Source organism: Gavialis gangeticus, unplaced genomic scaffold (assembly GCF_001723915.1).
Source record: "Gavialis gangeticus isolate Ggan-Ray unplaced genomic scaffold, GavGan_comp1, whole genome shotgun sequence".
Lineage (NCBI taxonomy): Eukaryota > Metazoa > Chordata > Crocodylia > Gavialidae > Gavialis > Gavialis gangeticus.
In genome coordinates this window covers 74,799,289-74,819,682 of record NW_017729022.1, presented here as the reverse complement: position 1 = coordinate 74,819,682, position 20,394 = coordinate 74,799,289, and the positions used below count along the sequence as shown (strand labels likewise).

Genomic DNA, 20,394 nt, shown 5'->3' with positions numbered 1-20,394 from the left:
AGTTATAAACTCCTGCAAGACCATTTCAGGCTGGACATTCTTTACTGTCCAAGCCCCCAAGGTCTGGAATGGTCTGCCGCTGGAGGTGGTTCAAGCACCTACTTTGAACACCTTCAAGGGAAACCTGGATGTTTTTCTTGCTGGCATCCTATGACCCCAGCTGATTTCCTGCCCCTGGGGCAAGGGGCTGGACTCAATGATTTTCCAAGGTCCCTTCCAGCCCTAATGTCTATGAAATCTATGATCTCCTTGGTACTCAATTACAGTAGAGGGTGCCAGCTAACCAGTTATCCCCTCACATTACACACAAATATGGAAAAATGACAAATATGTGCAAGAATACACATTACACACAAATATGGAAAAATTGCAGGTATCCTGTTTCTCTCCTACCTGCAAATTGAAGCAACATTTGGTGGACAAAGGTCCTCACTGCTCAAAAATTGCACTATCATGTGGTGAACAAAGGGGCTTATTACCTGTAATACAGTGAATTTCCATGTACACATGACAGATCAATGGATGTGTCATTTTAATCTGTGTTGATGCAAACTAAAATACATTGGGATGTGTTTGACTTTGAATTGCAAGAAGGGCATTTCAATTGCAACCCCTCCTCCCCCGTAAGTGTAAAGTGTAATGCAGTTAAATCACAAAAAAAGGGCAATTTTCGTCATGTGTACAAACGTCCAAAAACAGTAAGATAAGCTGGAAGTGGTGCCTCATTATTTCTATTCAGAAGGTCCAACCGCAAACTTCCATCATTTGCACTATGCAATTGTCATCAATATTTTGTATTTTAACTTTGTGTGAGTAGACCCAGCTCAGTTTGAGTTTCACAGTCATCAGGATCTTTGGGCTATTAACCCTCCACTCAAACTTTAAAGAACACTGGTTGGATTGGTGGTCTTTTTCTTTAATCATTATACCAGTCAAACCAATCTATTACTTTTAGTTTAATAAGCATATGGCCATAATCTTTATATGAACATTTAGTAAGCCATATATTATGGAATGTAAAAATTTACATTTTGTTTTAACATTGTAAAACTACATATTGTTCTCTGTCCTTATGTTTTAGTCACAACAAAAAATGTGGATTGAATGGGTATCAACATTTTTCCAGACTGAGCTCCTTAATGTGCAGTGGACTGTTTTATTGTGCATTAGCACACCATGGCAAAAACTGTGCTAATGCATGGTAGAATTAGTCTACTGCACACTGACCCTCACAAAAAGAAGTTCACCTTTGCTACTGTGCCTTTATCTGGTACCTCATATTAGAGGTACTAACCTTAATGTGCAGCAAAGGTGCATTAATGAACATATAGACATGCCCACTGTCACTTCTGGAGGTTGCTCTTCAAGGCTAGGTAGGAAATATATTGATGGAGGTATGATTGAGGAATAATGTACCACCATCTCATCTGAACTGTACATAAATGGAAAATGTTAGGCTCTATGGTATACTTTTTACTGGCACACTAAATTCATTCAAAAGTAACCAAATTCATTTGCAGATTTGTTTTGTAAATTTCATCTAAATATTCATATACTAGCTAAAACAACTTGTAACTTTGTTTATAAATGGCATAGGTAATGGAAGTGATCATTAAGATTACCCAGCAACTCATAGTATAAGACCTTATCTTCAGTTGCTTGTATTTTTGCCAGGTTCTCTGGAATGCAGTGATTGTGAAGGTATAATTAAATAAAATGAAAGATTTATAAAGCAAACACAAAGAGGGACACAATTAGCTTACCTGGCAACTGTACTTCAATTTAAACTTTTGAGCCTTTTGAGGAGGAAATTTTAATTTAATATTTTCTACCTTTTGAGTGCTTGATTTTACAACCTAAGCACTTTTTAATGGGGGGAGGGGTGTCTTTTTAAAAAAATCATTAATATAGTCTGTTCCCCTTCCCCATCTGTCTGTTAGTCAGAACCTTCTGCAATGCTGACTGCACCATCTGTAACACCCTCTCACTTCCTAATAAGTATCTTGATTCTTCTCTTATCCCATCTCCAGATTCATCTTCTCCTTCTGGCCTATGAGTCCCACTAAGTGCATTTGGTCTGTTATATTTTGACCAAGGTAAGAAATGTAGGGATTTGAAATAAAATTATGAAAGATTAATCTGTGTAGCAGATTTCCATTATGAACATTAAACAATATTTAAAAAGCCATTGTTTAACATATAGTAAAAAGGACAAATAATATTATGGGACTTTAATGAGAAAAAGGACTGAAACTTTTAGCTTAAGGCTGTAATATCCAGATGACAGTTAAATATATTTTTTCTTTTTTCTTTTGTGTTGTAATATTCTTTTATTCTAGTTATGTTGGTGGTTAGTATTTTTCCTGACTTCTTGCTCTCTCATTGCTTTTGGTGATTTTTTTTTTGGGGGGGGGGAGGTTGGCCAAAAATTAAATAAACAAGGAGGCCTCTTTCTCGTAAATTCTCAAATTGCCAATTATATGATTGCTGCATGCTTTGAGAAAAAGTATTTGAGGAAGGCAAACAAACACTAGGGCTCTACAGCTTTCTGAAGACCACAGACAATGTTCTTATATCTGCTGCTTTCCTTGAAACCACACAGCGATTAGTACACTCCCAACTGGAACTGAAATTTACTTCAAACCTTTCAGTTAATTGGTTCTTTAATCCATCATCTTTTGAAGATTGCATAGCACGGACAGAATTCTAATTCACCTAATAGACGACCAAACTTCTGACTAACTCTGAGGCTGCTGACAGATGTTCAGTTAAAGGAGTGATAGGATCTGATCCATGATTCCAACAATTGTACCTCCTGCCATAACTGCTCTTTGGTCCTCCACCTGGTGAAACAGAATTATGCCCTATATAGTCACTTATGGGAAATCTTTTGAAATAAAGCAGCAATGAAAGAAAAAATAAATTAAGCTTAAGTAAATACAAAATCTAGAAAGCAACACAAAATAAAATAAAAACCACAAACAAAACAGAACAAACAAAAAAAGTCTCCCCTGCTGATAAACTATTTGCATTACTCCAAGAATTACAGAATGAAACTAAATGATTTTACTGCATTCTTTCATCGTTATGCCACAGTACCAATTATGCTCCTGGTGTTCTTGAGTCTATAATGCTATTTCCTACCATTGAGTTCCAATTTCTTTATTAACCTAAACTAAACTCTTTAAATGCATTTGTTATACCTGTATCAAGAAACCTCGTTGTGAAGGTAGAAATGGCACAGGCTTGGCTGAAATTGTTGAATATTGTGATTGATTTTTTTTTGGCAGGGTGGACTTCTAGAGAGAGTGAATTTGAAATCCTCGCATTCTTGAAATGAGGACCAGCACAGTCTGAATCCTAAGTAATACAAAGTATGACGAAAGAATCTCTTCACACTGTTATAACAGTTTGGTTTTGTGTAATTCCTTTTATACACCAGGCATTCAACATACAGGTAAAAGATATTGTAGTGGTTTACTGACACGGTAAGCAAACACAGAGCCATTCCAGGAGGAGATATGCCCCTCCCCTGAAGCAAGGGAATGAAATGGGTTGTAGGGGTGAGGAAAAAAAGAAAGTTGGCCATCGTGTACAGGGCCCCATTTCCAGAGGTACTGAGTACCTGCATTTCCCATTGACTTCAGTCAGAATGCAACAGTTGGGTTCTGAAGTTATTTCCAGCTCTTTTAAAAGGGGCCAAAGATCATAGAATTATAGAGAAATAAGTTGGAAGGGACCTTTGAAGGTAATCTAGTCTAACCCCCCCTGCCTGATTCAAGATCATTCCTATCCAACACATTCCTTACAAATCCTTGTCTAACTGATTATTAAAACTTAGATAGTCAACCCTCTCAGACAGCCTAACCTGGAACTGTAAAGTGGTAGTCACCATCCTGTTTCTTCAAGAGTGTCAAAACAGGTTTGAGAGATTGAAGGAAGAGGACCTCTGGGGGAGAGGGGCTGAATTTGGTCCTAAAGGTCTGGATTAAAGTCTAAAATATTTCAAGAAAATTCAAAGATAAGGTGATTTGTAATGAATGTTCATATGCCCAAACAAGGCCTCCAAACACTGGGTATCTTGGGAGCAGTACTATTCTCTGGCAGCCTAGAAATGTACTACTTTAGTGGGGGGCAACTTTCATTGCAGGCATGCTAGAAATTAATCTCTGCACCCTCCGGGTGCCACGCCAGTCCTGTTCCCTAGTCTGCTGCTCTGCTTTGTGTGCCTTGCCTTGTGTTCCCTGCCTGATCTGTTGCTCTATTTCTGCTTCCTGCCCTATGCTCCCTTCCCAATCTGCAGCTTTGCTTTCTACTCCTGGCCCTCTAGGCACTTTTACATGTGGTCCAGATGTGGGGGGGTGAAGGAGTGAAGGGGGTGCTCCAAGAGCCACTCTAAAGTGCTGCTGCATCTCATATATCAGCATCTGCATGCTTAAAAATGGCAGTGAGGGTGCTTGAGCTAAAGCTCAGTTGACAAGCTTTAATTCAAGTGCCCCTGCCACCATTTTTAAGTGCGGGGATGCTGATACACAAGATGCGGAAAATGTCATGTTCCAGCAGATTCAATTAATTCCAGCTCACCAGAGCAGCTTCATGCATGTATAGCACCCTGTATGTCCTGTGCTGCTTGCCCCCCACCACGATCTGCCATGTGCCACACCCGGAGGCTCCCCGGGCCACCTTTGGCATGCCTGCTGCACCCCTATTCTAGCATCATAGATTCTAACACATTCCTCAAGGACTTACCCCTTCAGGCTTAGTTGGGGATAATAATTTTAACCTTATTTTGCATTTTTTTCCCTGTTTGCAGGCCAAATTTTGTACTTATTTCAGAGATTGCAAGGTCAGCTCCTGTGCCATTCAATAAGATCTACACCCAAATCACTGGGATCAGATTTTGACCCTGTGGGTTTCAATTAGGCCATTTGGCATTTTTCAGAGCTGTGTTAGTATCTCTATAATTTGAGAGCAGATATTTGTGGGTTCTTTTTAACAAAAGAAAAAAGAAAATAAGATGATAGTAGAAGGTGTGTTATTAAAAAAATTACAAATTTCCACACTAAAATGCAAAGCTCATAGTACCAGTTGTAACTAAGCGGAGGCTGAGCAGGTGCTGTATAACCTTCTTTTATTGCTCTCTCTTCCATTCTAAATGGATACCCTGCTGTTCAAGCATTCAACCTCCCCTGAGTGGAGGCTGCTAAGTAAGACAAATTATTGCAGTGGTTTTGTGATGCAAGGAAACATTGTGTGAAGACTGCTTTTAGATCACTAGAATAAAATTTCATGTTTGAATCTAAAGACAGCCTGTGACTGACTCCTTTTACTATCAATAATTATTGGAAAAGGGGCTTTATAACATAAGAAAGCCTGTCACTTAATTGCTTATTTTCTGACATATTGCTCTGGATTGGTAATGGTAATAAAACCATTTAGATAAAAATGGTGAAGCTTTAACCTGCTAATGTGATTATTCATTTCTATGTCTTTCATTATAATATCAGGAGTCATGATGAACTCTTAGTAGATAATCAAGTATAAATGTTAATAAACCATACATACTTTTGTAGGATTTATGTTATCGTTTAATACTAATTCAGAGAAATAAGCACAAAGCGCAATTCTTGCCTCTTTACTCACATTGTATTTTTAGTTTCTCTTCCTGCTGCTAAAAAGGAATGATCAAATTAGATATTTTAATGAGCATTCATTGGTTGCATATATATTCCATTCATTTGTGAAATCAAACACAGACACTCAAATAATGGGGCCTAGTCTCCTCTTGCTGCATAATAACTTTGAGGAAGATCCACCTCCCTGTAAGGGGAAGAATGGATAGCTGAGAACGCTCAGAGGAATAAAAGGGTTTAAAGCACACCACATAAAAGGCTGGGTAGCGGATTCTTTGAAAATGAATGCAGTCTTCAACAAAAGATGTGAGAGAAAAGGCTACAGAGAGAGCGCAGGACTTTGTGTAGAGATGGGCAGTGAATACAGAAGAGGTTGCTGAGGCAGTACATAATACCATGATCTAAGGCAGAGCATGCTGTAGGTACAGAGCTGCAGGCAGACAGAAAAGCTTTTTCATGAGGGGCACAAGATGTGTAAAAGCTGACTGTGGCTAAAGAAGGAATGAAGAGATGTGGAAGAGGAGCAGATTTTGGAGAATAACACCAATTAACTGGAAACAAAATCATTATGTTGCCGCTGATGAGAAAAGAGCATTCCTCAAATAAACAAACAGGAAAACACGTAGACAAAGGAAACAAATGCCAAAGGAAAATAAGAGACTTGTTTTAATTTCAGCATAATTTCTTTTAATTAAAATGAAAGGCATCCACATTCTCAACAATACATATTAAAACAAAAATCATAATACCGCCTCGCACTTGCACTTCCTCCTTCTAGAATTTTTATGTATCTAGCAGAATACAATGGGAAGAGTCTAATAAAACAGAATTGGACTAGCGTGGAGTGATTTAAAATGGGAATCTACATCTTCCACAGAAAGAAGCCCAAATCAAAGAAGTTAGTAATCAGACAGCTGGGTAGTTTTACCCTCTTAATTTAACATCAGCTGAGAAGGGATCAAGGGGCAAATAAAACAAGATTAAACAACAGTTTTATATTTAGCAAGTTGTTCTGTTTCTGTTACCAGTAAGCTCTTGATAGCACAGGGATTAAACATGAATTTAAAAAAAGAATATGAGACTCCAGAAAAACAGTAGAATGCTAATACCATTGCCAAAATTATAATTTGACCCAGTATTATTAAGTCAAATACTTTAAGTACTTAATATTTATTTTTAAAATTTGTGTCAGGGATAAAAGCCTTAAAGAGAAATGCTAAAACACAACTAATATTGAACAGATTTCCAATAACTTTTATTTATCTACCCCCCAAATATCTCAATACTGTGGTATTTATACTAATTTTGAACTATCTGGAATAACCCACTATCTGTGACAGAGTACTGGACAAGATGGAACTGAGTCTAATCCAGTATAGCTGTTCCTTTGTTCACAGGGGCAACCTGCGGGCATATTAATGGAGAAGATCCAGTGCTTCAGTATGACTTCTGAATCAATGCTTGTTATGGTAACGTTCCAGGTGATATTTAAAGTTGTGCTGAATATAGCGGGATTCCAAAAAATAACTGAATGTCAATATTTGTCTGATTTCTAGGATTTGGGTCTTCATTAAAAAGGTATATTTTGTTAAATGTTTAGAGCTGGCTCATATCAAAGAGAACATAGGTTTTACACTAAAACCAAATAAAAACTTTAAATATAACTTGTGAACTTCCTATGGCCATATGACATGTTGGGTGCATCTACACTTTGAAATTAATGTGACACAATAAATTCCACTGCATATTGTGCCAGAGTTTATTGCTCCTGGTTGCCGCATTTACATGTGTGCCTGGGATTGCAGCATGTTGAGCTGGGTCAGAGCTGCCCTAGTTGGCAGGTGGCCTGCAGGGTCAGCCTGCTAACCCAGGGCTGCTCTGAGCTGGCTTAATGTGCTGCAAAGGTGCTGGCTGGGGCACATGGGTGCTTCAGTGCTGGGCTAGCCCTCACTGAAGCACCCTTGTGCCCCACCCAGTCCTGTCAGTGTCTACATATGCATTGCTGTGCACTAAAGTATGCTGCCATAGTATAGTACTTGTGTTTGCAAGTACTAATGTCTGGTGGAGTTAATTAGTTTACCGCAGCCTAATGGCACCACACGTGTAGACTCTGAGACTTTACAGTGGAACTAATTAGGCAGCTCTTCAGCAAATGTCTCATGTAGATGCACCTGTTGTGTTCTAAAGATGTATTAACTAAGACCCCATCTCACACCATAACCAGGGCATTTTTCAGGTATTGTGTCACTTTTCTGTGAGTGACACTATTTAAAGGCTTATATTAGGAAAATAAAACTTGATTATCTTTGATTACTCTTGTTTTCTCTTTTGTACAAATGACAAAATGTAGAAAATTATAAGTTACAAGTGAAGTCTGTGCAGTGGAAAACCCTGTGATTACTCAGAGAACTGCTCTCACATTTAGGCCATATACAGACATTCAGTGGGCACGTCTACATGAGACACTAAATGCACAGTAGACTAATTCTACTGTGCATTAGTGTATCATGACAAAAACTGTAGAATTAGTCTACTGTGTGCTAAAAAGATGTGCGCCAACACTACTGTGCAGTAGCATCAGTTACTGTTCATTGAGTTAGTACCTGTTATTATAATGCACATGTAGACATGCCCAGTTTCTACTAGGAGAGTTGCTGTTGACACAGACCCTGAGCAGTCTGGATCAGCCAATCAGGTCTGCCCTATGCATTGCTGCCATCTGTCTCTAGGCAGACTGAGCGAGCCTGCAGAGCAGCCCAGATGGTATACATAGGGGGCCTCCTGGCTGTACAGCACCAGTATTGCACTCTATCTGCTTCTAAGGGGGTCAGTGCTCAAATGTCAGTTCAGAGGTCTCTATGAGGTTTTTCTATGAAGAAAATAAACCTGGCAGAATTCTCCCAAGTCATGTGAACATGTGTATGCAGCCTGAGTTATCTGCTGCTTTGCAAATGCTTTGCAACAAAATAAGACTGTGTGCCACCAGACAGGAAAAAGTGATCTGTAAGATCTTCAGCTTTCAACAGCAGAGGAGGTTTCTCCAAGTTCTAGTTTCCTTAATTTCTCCACAGCAAATCTGTTGCAATGCTGATTTTTTTTTAATTTAGGTAAGAGAGCCTCTGGATTAATTGAAGAGAAGTTAGGTTTGTATACCTGAAATGCAGATCCTCCTGCTTTCTTAAACATTATAATAGTTAAATTAGGTTTTTAATTCTTCAGAGATCCTACGCTCTGCAGACATGAGTTTTATAAATTCCATCAACATGGAAGTAAGCTCTTCCACAGCTTTGGTCCTTTAGAGCTTTACAGTTTGACAGTAATTTCCCTTAAAGATCTAGTCCTATAGAGCTTACCTCAGAGTTTGTTCTTGGTTATTGGAACCCCACCTTTTATAAGAATTGCTTAGCTGCGTTCCACAAATTGAACAACACCAGCTTTAAATATAAATGATGAGATGTTTCCAAATGCATGTGCTAGAAAAAGTGGTACATGTTTAAACTTCCTTGACTGTCCCAGAAAGAAATAATGAATTCTTCCTTACTTGAGTCTCAAGTGGTCTACAGGAAATATTTCTCTGCAAACATGTCTCTGAAGTGCCAAGACAGCAGGCAATGATTTCCCTTCATCTCTCTGGTCCACACTTCCATGACATAAAGCATAGCTCACTTAGCTTTCCCTGTCTTGTAATTAAAGTAGGAGCACATAGATAGGTACTGAAAAAAGAAGGATGTCTCAGGGCTGTCCCATCCCCAGCTTTTGCCTTTAGTATTTTAGGCTTCAGTCTTCTAGTTCACCAGTGACTGTCACCCAAATCGCTTCTGCCTTGCAGAGTCCCAAGTCATTCCTTATTCCTTATCTCTGAATATTTTCTTGGCTGCTAGCCATAAAGACACTGGCCTGCATTCAAGCCCTTTTCAGTGCTGTCACTGTTTCGATTGACCTGCAACCAAAATATGGGTGAGGAGATACTTTCTGCAAGTATAGAGTTTATGTTCAGGGCAATAGCTCCCACTTTGGTTTGAGTTGTCATCTTGGTTTACAAGGATACCATGCCTGTTGATAAAGAAGGAACCTTGTTTTTGACACTTAGGTTGCTCATATATTCTCTCTCTAAGAGAGGAAAAAGTATAATACTCTAGTGGTGTCACATAAATCAAAAAATCAATTCCTGGTCAGTGTCAAAAACAAAGCTCCAGTAATATACCTTTAATCTTGTTATTCTAATCTGTGTGTTCTTTGCCGTGTCCTGGAATTATCTGGAGTTAAAAAAACCCCAACCATAAGGTTTGCTTCATGTAACACTGACTTCATTGTTTTTTCCTTTAGGAACAGATAGTTCTTATAACAGATTTTGTACTGGTTGAATAAGAGTATTCCTTTCATGCTGCTGTGGCTGTTTTTAAATTGATATACATGTTACGCAGGTAAGAACTAGGTCAGGTATATGTTAGTAGTCCTTTCTTGTCATAACTATACCAGTATACTATACAAGCAAAGCTTTCCTCATATAGACAGCTCATCCCAACAAAACTGTGCTTTTGCCAATATAACTTATTCTAGATTCCTCTTAATGACGTAAATTATTCCAACAACAGTACAGTTCTGTAATTATGAATGCTGGTACCCTACTTGCTTTGACCCAGATTGTCCAGAGATTACATGTCTTCAGTCCTCTGACTGGGATAGCTATGGTGGAGAAGTAGTAATGTATACCTGGCCTAGTATAATCTAGAGGGTTATGCCCAGAAAACCTTATAATGTAGAAATATGGGCTTGGCTGACTAAAAATAGATATGTCATCATCATCATGGAGTAGTCAAGAGGTTAACATTTCAAATCAGATTTGGGCTGTCCATTGACTCCACAACTATACAGCTATAGTTTATTCCCAGAAATAGAGATGGACAGATGTGTTAACTCAAATTGTTCATCTTCTTACAGTGCAAAATTCTTTCCCATTATATAGCATTTTGCTTAGTCCAGTTTTAGATGACTAAAGCTTTTGGCCTTCTAACATTTCCTTAATATAATACCCAGTCCAAGAGATCTCACTTTTAAGAAAAGTCCTGTTGTGTTATTTTAGTATATTCAAATATTTGGGGTGAATTTTTATCTCTTTGAAATCAACTAAGAACAGCTCTGGCTAATTCTAGGCTTAGCATAAAATGTCGTGCCCTAGCCGTCTTCACACAATTTACATATACACTTCAGTTTTAGACTGTAAGAGCTTTTTCTGTTATATTTCTGAATGTGTACTTAAAGCTTCTGGTCATACTCAGTTGTAAAGTAATGTTTGTCCTGTAGATTCTCATCAAGTAAGGAACAGAATGAGATCAAACAAACTTGCTTCACAGTTGCTTTGGAATGAGTCAACAGCCTAGAAAAACCATATTTGCTTAAATAGAAAATGACCCTGATTACAAGACAACCCCCCCAATAATTAGATTCTATATATGGAAAATTTATAAATTTGTTATAATTTTCAATGTATAGAATCTTAATTATTGGAGGTTTGCTTTGAGTTTGGACCCCTTCCACTGCTCAAGCAGGGAAAATAAATCTGGGAGGAGAGCTAGCTCCTTTGCTTTCTGCTCACACCCAGCTTTTTCCTTTGGTAGCTCCTTCCCCGTCTCCTTACAGTCAGACGGTGTTCTCCCTGAGCACATGGAAGTGAGGAGCAAATTTAAAAACAATGGGAGCATCTACACATGCATGTTAATGTGATGCAATAAACTTCAGTGCATATTGTTCCGGAGTTTATGCTCCTGGATGCCTTGTTTACATGTGTGCCCAAGACCACAACACATTGAGCCCGGTCGGAGCAGCCCCAGCTGGCAGGTAGCTTGTGAGGAGGGGTCAACCTAGTAGCCCAGGGCTGCTCCATCCTGGCTCAGTGTGCTGTGGAGGGGCTGGCTGAGGAACAAGGTGGTCCAGTGTGGGGGCTAGCCTGCACTGAAGCACCCTTGTGCCCTAGCCAGCTGGTCTACACATGCGCTGCTATGGAGTAAAAAACTCCATGGAAGGATAGTACTTGTATTTACAAGTACTACCCTGCTTCAGAGTTTATTAGTTAACTCCAGTCTAATAGCCCTGTATGTGTAGACATCAAGACATTTACTATGAAGCTAATTAGACTACTCTATAGTAAACATCTTGTGTAGATGCACCCAGTAACCTTTAAATTAAACATGGCTGTAGCAATTTACATATAGTACCCATGCATTTCATAGTTTCATAGATGGTAGGGTTGGAAGGGACCTGAGCAGATCATCAAGTCTGACCGCCTGCCATGGCAGGAAAGAGTACTGGGGTCAAACAACCCCGGCAAGGTGTTCATTCAGCCTCCTTTTAAAGACCACCAGGGTAGGAGCCAGCACCACTTCTCTTGGAAGTTGGTTCCAGATCCTAGCCGCCCTGACAGTGAAGTAGCGCCTCCTGATATCTAGCCTGGATCTGCTGTCTGCCAGCTTGTGACCATTATTTCTTGTCACTCCTGGTAGTGCTCGGGGGAACAGAGACTCCCCCAATGCCTGCTGGTCCCCCCTGACTAGTTTTTAAACGGCCACTAGATCCCCGCTCAGCCTACTCTTGTGGAGGCTGAACAGGTTCAGATCCCGTAGCCTCCCCTCATAGGGCCTGCCCTTCTGACCCCTGATCATGTGGGTAGCCCTCCTCTAGACCCTCTCCAAGTTATCCAAATCCCTCCTGAAGTGTAGTGCCCAGAACTGGACACAGTACTCCAGCTGCGGCCTGACCAGTGTCGCATAGGGGGGAGGATCACCTCCTTGGACCTGCCTGAGATGCAGCTGTGAATGTATGACAAGGTACGGTTGGCCTTAAGGAACTACCACTCTTTGTGGACACCTGACTCCCCTCCCCTCCAGGACCACAGTGTCTCCCTGACTATTCTCCTTACCTCATTGAAATACACCCTCCTGAAGTCCAGGGCTACTGCCTTGCTGCAGGCCTTTGCCACCTTGCTCTGGATGGCGAATTCCAGCAGGCGATGATCGTTGTCGCCCAGGTGGTTGAGCACCCACAGACCCCTCACCAGGTCATCACCTCTGGCCAGGACCAGATCCAACAAGGTGTCATCTCCTGATGGGGCTGTGCACCTCCTGGGTTAGATGGAGGTCCTGTATCTTGGCTAGGAACGTACGTGAGCAGTCAGACCTGGCTGACTGCTCTTCCCAGCAGATGTCTGGAAAGTTCAGGTCACCCATGATGACCACATCCTTTGACCTAACTACCTCCATGAGCTGACTTAAGAATTCCTGGTCTAGCTCTTCCCCTTGGTTGGGTGGTCTGTAGTAGACCCCCACCGTTAAGTCTCTTTCCCATCAACTGCCTTGTATTCTAACCCAGAGCACTTCAGTGTGGTCCTCCTGTGACCCAGTGCTACTCATTGAGGATGTGTATTTCTCCTTGACATAGAGCGCCACACCCCCACCTTTCCTCCCTGTCCTATCCCTCCTGTACAGCCTATAGCCCTTGATATTCACTGCCCAGTCGTGCATTGGGTCCCACCACATTTCGGTGAGCCCCACTATGTCTGGGTTAGTGTTAGCTAGCAGGAGGGTAGTTCCTCCTGCTTGTTCCCCATACTATGAGCATTAGTGTAGAGGCATTTGGGGCCTCCTGAAGATGCAGGTACTGCCCCCTTAATCTCAGTACTACCTGGGCCCCTGTTGCTTACCTGGGTATTTGTTCTGCTTGTTGTCAGTCTAGGCTGGGCTGTTCTTGTGGGTGACACTTGGTTTAGTGGTCCAAGGCTTCCTCTGCCCTCATCTTCCCCTTCCCCTGACAAGCCTAGTTTAAAGCCTGCCGGAGGAGATCAGCCAACCTAACTCATCCAGAATTAATGTTACCTTTTTTTGAAACTGCTGCAAGTTTTATCATAGGTACTCCATAAACACACTTTTAAGCAGGATCTTGACACCTACTCTTTTTTTTTTAATTTCATACTTCAGGTCAAATTAACCAAATAAGTTCCAAATCCTATCGACTGAGTAGAACTCAGTCTTTCAAGTCCATGTGGTACTACCACCGGCAAACATTCTCTGTCCCAGACTCTTCAGCCTGAGGCTTCAGATACTCCTAAATGTATGGCAGGCTTCCTGCATGCAGGCCCAAGACTGGAGGCTTGGTTCAGATGTCCCTGAGTTTTGCTTGCTCTTAATCCACAGACCAAAAGAGCAAGCTAGGGAGGAATTTTCTATTTCAGTAAAGTAGGCATGTTGCTAAGATCCTCCCATTGGGAGGCTATCATACAATCTCATAAGGTGTTCTGTCCACAGTGTGTTGGATGAGCCTACATTCTCTACTACACAATGCCATTCTAAAGTCACATGGGCTGCACTAACCTAATCTTGTGGTAGGTTCCCATCAGTATCTTGGCTTTTTTGGCTAAGACCAAATGTAGCAGCATTTTTGGCATCAAGGGGAGGGTATCAGGGCCCTCCTGGTATTGGCCTGGTATTGCAGTACCTCAGGCCCAGTGCCAGTTACCTGTGCAGGGAATACCTGTCCTTTTTTTTAAGGGCCACACAAAAGGAGGGAGGGAGTCTCATCAGCATATTTGCCCAGTGTGGGCCATGTGTCTTATAGCTATTCTCAGTGTTGGCTGCATTGAATCTAGTTCCTAGTTGGTTTCCATTACTGAGCACATGCAGCGGTTTAATAGTAGACAATATATTTATTTAGTGAGGTTTCCTTGTATGCGATTATAAGACAAGGGGCTTTTTTCTCCATGCCCACTGGGGGAAAAACCTTGTATTCAAGCAAATATGGTAGATCTTTCAAGACAGCTAGGAACCTAGAACTCCATCCCTCTCATAGCTGTGCCAAATAGAATAAAAGAAAGACCTCTGCCCTGGAAAAAATTACTGTCACATATAAAAACTGGTTGTGGCTGAAAACTGTGGGCTTAGTGAAGGATGTCTGTACATGATAAAGTAAGTATACAGCATAATATGAAACAGTATCATTTGTCATGTCTAAAAGGTATAGTCACTAGAACCAAGAGCAATGTTGAATACAGTAGAAAGATGCTACTAAATCTGTTTCTTCAGGAGGAAATATTCTAGTTTAGCATATTTTCAGGGGTTTAACTTGACTTGCTACTAGGGGTGTACCCATAAAGATGTTTTTGGCCAATACCGATAGCCAATTATTAGCCACCGCTCTGCACCCCCCTGATGAGCCACCTATAGCTCTGTCCCATGCCCGGGCCCCAGCCCCACTTCCTTCCTCACCATGGGGACCTTGATCTACCCTCCCATGCCCCTTCCCTCTCCACATCCCTTCCCTCTCACAGACTTACCAGCCAGATGCTATTCTCCAAGCTGCCAGGCTGCATTCCTGGCTGCATGCATGCTGCAGCTGCATGCATACATGCAGCATATCAGTGACATTATTGGCTACACTGGCCAATAAAAGCCAATTGCCGATAATGTGAATTTTCCTTTTATCAGTGCCAGTATATGTACCGATATATTGGTGCCTCTCTACTTGCTACCTCATGTAAAAGCATAGTCTGTCTTATCTTTGCTAAAATATTTACCTGGAGTTAATTAACTTGCATTAGGGGCATACCTTATTTCCTAAATAACTGTCACACCATATACCAGCAAACCTGACTTTGCTAGGGTTTTCTTCATGTTGAAATACTCATGTTTGTTCTTGACCACCAGAAACCAGGAATCGGAGGGACTAACCCACAGACATATTATGACTGACTGAAGCAATGATTTGGACCTTGGCCTAAACAAGTGTGCTTTTAACAATGTACCTCAGGTGAGCACCTGGCACAAGAAAAGTAATTTGCTACACTGAGATCAAATTAATTTTAATTGAGTGTTCAGTCCCAGGTGAGGTCTACTGTACAAAATTTTGCCAGTGTAGCTTTATCAGTTAGGGCTGTGAACTATGTCCCTCAACCAACATAAGGAGGAACAGTTATACCAGCAGCTATGGGAAAGATTAACATGTGTCTGTGTATTTGTATCAATCCTCCATTTTGTTTTTTGAATGCCATTTTGATTATTAAAAAAAATCTGTGTCTGCACCTGAGGTTTCTTGCCTCCCTATCAAGCTGAAATACACAGGTTTCAGGTATAATCTTTCACCTAGAAGAAGGCTTACAATGGAAGATAATTTAATCTTCATGATCTTTTCATCAAATGGAAAGACCCTTAGGCAAAGAGCTAGCAGAGAAACATGCTTTCTGAGCTGGGTTGGCTATTCTGATAGAGGTCAGATGAGCTCATCTGATAGAGGTCTTTGACCACCTGATAAAGGGGTTGAGGATGACAAGAGAGGTCACCTGATAGAGGGTATATGAAGTTATAAAAAGGTAAGATCTGCTCTTAGCAAATCTTTCCCACTGACCAGAACAAGAAAGCAATATCATGCAGGAAGGCAAAAGTAACAAAGGTGATGTGGCAGGAGTTGTTGACTTCCTGAACAGACACTGATCCAATTCCACAAGATGCTTAGGCTAGATCTTTATGACCCTTGGAGTGAGCCCAAGGGTACCACAGAGAGATAAGTCCTGTCCACTTGGGTCTGCTGAGATGCATGCCTGAGCCCACTAACTAGGCAGAGTAGATGGCTCAGGTGTATACCTGAGGTGGGCTTGAATGTACCCCACAGCAATGGGCTGAGGTTCTGCAGGCACAGAGCACCAGAGGGAATATGCTTAGAGCCACTCAAAAAAATGCCTGGGTCACACATTCTTCCAAATTTTGGAGCTCAGGACCACATGGAGAAAGTGTGACTAGGTGAGGCTTCTTTCTTGGTGGGGCTCCTGGTCTTGTTCCAGAGGTTATGTAGGTATGGCCTTGGAAAGGTAAGTGAAGCAGAGTTTTGCATGCATCTGCTTATTTTGTGTTGTTTTGATCTTGTGGTATGCGTGAGAAAAGCATGATTTGTTTAAAATTCTTTTAAAATTCTTTGTATAGTTGTTCAACTATCACATGTCCCCACAGGGTTAAACTATAAACTACAGTACCTCTAGTGGTGGAGTTTTAGGAAAGGGTGTACTTAAGCTACCAAGGTATCTTGGAGGTGGGAGGGGTCTACACAATCCTAGGGTGTCTATACATGTGCTCACGGGTATGTGTGTGTGGGGGGGGGTCATTTTAATTAGAGCAGTTTCCAGAGAGCTGCTCTAATTAAAATGTTGCAGCATCATGTGTATTAAGTCCCCACAGGTTTAAAAATAGCCATGAGATGCTTTAACTAAAGCTCACTCAATGAGTTTTAGTAAAAGCACCGCAGCAGCCATTTTTAAACTTGCGGGGACTTATACATGTGACACTATGGCGATGCTGGAGTGTTCTAACTAGAATGCATTGGTGCACATGTATAGGCACCCTTAGATACCAAGGGCAACTGGATGGTGGGGTCCCACTCTCAAGCAGGTATATTTGGTAGAGAGTTTAAACCTAGGGGTAAGCCTGGATGCCAAAGAAAGAGGCAATAGCTGAAGCCTGAAGACACCCAGGGAGGTCAGAAACAGTGGGGAGCTAAACCAATGGAATAATATTGTATTTTTGCCAATGGAACATGCCTAGATAAGTTTATCAGCAAAGTGTGCATAATGTGGACCTGATCTCAGAAGTATAAAAGCAATTTTCCAAGCTAGCACAGAGCAAAGCCTTGAAGAGAAATAACAATATATCTCTCTGATACGTTTACTTTTACTAGTCAATGTGAAGAAAGCACAGTGATTCCAGATTACAATGTCAGAGATTCATGAAGAGCATCTGTCAGAATGACAGAATCATAAATCTTCAAGCAGAAATCATGACATATTTTTCTTCAGTGAAGAAGTTTTATAAAATGAGATAGTATGAAGTAGCTTACACTCGGAGTGTTGTCTGTCTTAACATTATTATTGTCTGATGTTTAAAGCCCCCAAGGTAATACATATCAGCTTTTAAAAATACATTAAATATTTAAGAAGTTAGTTTTAAAACAGTTTCTATTTACAGCAGCCACTCAGGGTACTGGTGGAGGTGGTCTCTTGGGAAGAAATTATTAAGGGAAAAAGGGGATCAAGAGAGCTATGATTACTAAAAGAGACCGTAGTAAAAACACAACAGCAAACCACTGTGATGTGAAAGACAGTCAGTCAGTAAAGGCAAAATATAGATTAATCAGCTAGGCAGAGGAACAAGATTTAGGCAGAATATAGGTATCTATGTTCCAAAATGGGATTAAGAATGGCCTTGCTCCAGTGGCCACAAAATTGATTAGGTATCTAAATCCATTTAGTGCCTACACTTTAGGGCGTTGGTAAATGACACTTTAAAGTGGGTTTAAAATGGGTTAAATGCCTTTTGCACCACTTTAATGGCATTGCTGTTTGCACATTTGGTGGTGTATTGTGCGTTAATTCCAGTCACTGTAGCACATTTGGCAGCGTAATGTGCCTTAAATGACTTTGGGATGCAGCAAATGACTTTGGGGTGCTGCAAAGTAAAGCACCTCTGAGGAGTTTGACTTTCCTACCCTACAGCCGCGGAGGGAAGCATCGGGTTTCATGTGGCTCAGGGACTGTGAAGACAGCCTGGCAGTAGCCAGGGAAGGCTGGCTAAACAGAAGGAAAAAAAAGTGGTGAGCCTGATCACTTTTTTTTTGTTTTTCCTTCAGAGCCTTCCTGCCTGCCTGAGCTGTGTGGGGGCCTGGTGCTTCCCTCTGCGGCTGCGGTGGCCCCTGGGACTGCTCGAGTTGGGTGCCTATGTGCAGGTGCCGCCTGGGGGTGGCCGCTGCTGCTGCAGAGGAAAACATCAGCTCCCTCTCCCCAGCTCAGGGACTGCTCTGTCCACCAGTAGCTTGCTCTCCCTTCCCCGCCGCTGGAGGAGAAGGTAAGGATTGGGCTCTGACACGGGTGTACACGACACACGGGTTTACTTCGCCCTACATTGAAGCAGTGTTTTTAACAAACCACCGCTTCAATTTAGGGAGAATTAACCCCTTGTGTCATGTACAAATGCCCTTAGACTGCAAAGTTTCCAGGGTGCCTCAGCTTACATGTGAACACATAAGCTCTGCTGCAATCCAAAATGGAGGTGGGGGCAACACGTAACTTCCACCTAAGTCCCTGGAGGGGCCTAGTCCATTAGGCATCCTCCAAGCATGCTTATTTGCCTTTTTGCCTCCCATGACAGACACAACCATCTTGCATGAAGGTGGCCAGGTGAAGAGTACACAGCAGACTACCATAAAAGGCTTATGAAGGAATTAAGAACATAGAGAGTAAATATCTGTCAGCATTAGAGGTCCTGGTTCCTACTGTTGCCTCAGCTCCAGTTCCTCTTTTAGAAGCTGCTCCCAGCATCATCTCCAGCCCTGCTTGCAATACAGCCTGCTGCCCTTTTTGCTGTGCACATTGTTTGACTGCAGTTTCTTACTTTGAACTTTAGGTTTGATTCTTGATACTGCCTCTTGGTCCTACTGTCCAGACTCATGTATTAGTCTTAACCATTGAAGCTGACAGTTTCTGTCCTGGTTTTCTCTGATAACCACCCCCTCCCGCCCAGTTTTTGCATTAAAAAAGTAACTGAAAATCCACATTTTTCTGTGATTAAAATGAAACACCACTAATATATAGATATATGTATAGTGGTCTTTCATTTTAATCACAGAAAAATGTGGATTTTTGGTTACTTTTTTTAATCTGAAAATTGGGGATTTTTTTTTATCAGAGAAAACCAGGATCCCTGTTCATAACAGCATAAAATCTAGTTAGTGTGAGCTAGCATGGGACAATTATTGTGAGAGGCCAATATCTTACTTAGACATATGTGGTTAAGGTAGCTGGATGGAGACAGGCAGAAATTTAGCAGAGCATTTCAATGAGACACCCAATGGTGTTTAAGTCTAACATTAAGGGCAGCTGGAGCTGTTAGAAGACATTCTGCACCCTCAGCAGGCCACCTCATTTCAGAGTGGCACCAGCTGCCAGGGTCAAACTCACTGGCTACAGAGTAGGCTGGGCCTAGTATATAAGCCCATAATGATATGGGAGATGTGTTGTTCCCTCTGGGGTGAGACAGTACCTCTGTAGTTGAAACCTATCTGGAAGCTTTAAGAAGCTCAAGTAGAGCTTCATTTTTGGCTTTGTCTGTCCACAGTGTGCAGCAGCTTTACCTGTTGCCGTTCAGCTTGGTTCTTGCTTACCCTGCTTGGGTGTGCTGGTTCCTGACTCCTGGCACTGCCTCAGCTATGAATGTGGATCTTGCTTATTGACTAGAACTTTGCCTTGGGCTCTGGTTCTGACCCCCTCATGCAGCCTTGGCCCTTTGTCTGGATCCTCATCTTGCTCAGGCACTTGTCTACCCCTGTGCTCTTCAAGATTACCTATAACCCAAGCCTTTCAGTAGCAACTAGACAGAATGAGGTAAAGCAGTGGTTCTCAAACTTTTTTTTCACAGACCTCTTGAAAATTGCTGAGGGTCTCAGCAGACAACTTAAACTTTTTTTATTCTACAATCAAAGCACACAATAGGACTGTACAAAGTGGCTAGTATTCACTTTGTATTTGGATTCAGCCAATTTGGGGGACAGTGATTTGATTTGTTGATTTGAATCACTGTCCCAAATCAATCCAGCTGCTTCTGATTCGGAGATTTGACTGCAGCCAAATCAGCCAAGTCTCTGAATCAAACAGGCCCCATCCCTCTCCCGCTCTTTCAACCCTCTTTTTTTGTTTTTTTTTTAAGAACCAGGAGCTGGGGCATGCAGGCCAGCCATG

General features: G+C 41.5%; 1 long non-coding RNA gene across 1 annotated transcript in view; it reads left to right on the top strand.

Moving 5' to 3' along the window:
• Positions 1-3,689, top strand: part of LOC109297035 — a 27,869-nt gene extending 24,180 nt beyond the window's left edge. Inside the window, exons 3-4 of the long non-coding RNA XR_002097164.1 lie at positions 2,031-2,096; positions 3,291-3,689. This is a non-coding gene — a long non-coding RNA (uncharacterized LOC109297035). The remainder of the gene's footprint in view (positions 1-2,030; positions 2,097-3,290) is intronic.
• The last annotated feature ends 16,705 nt before the right edge of the window (positions 3,690-20,394 follow it).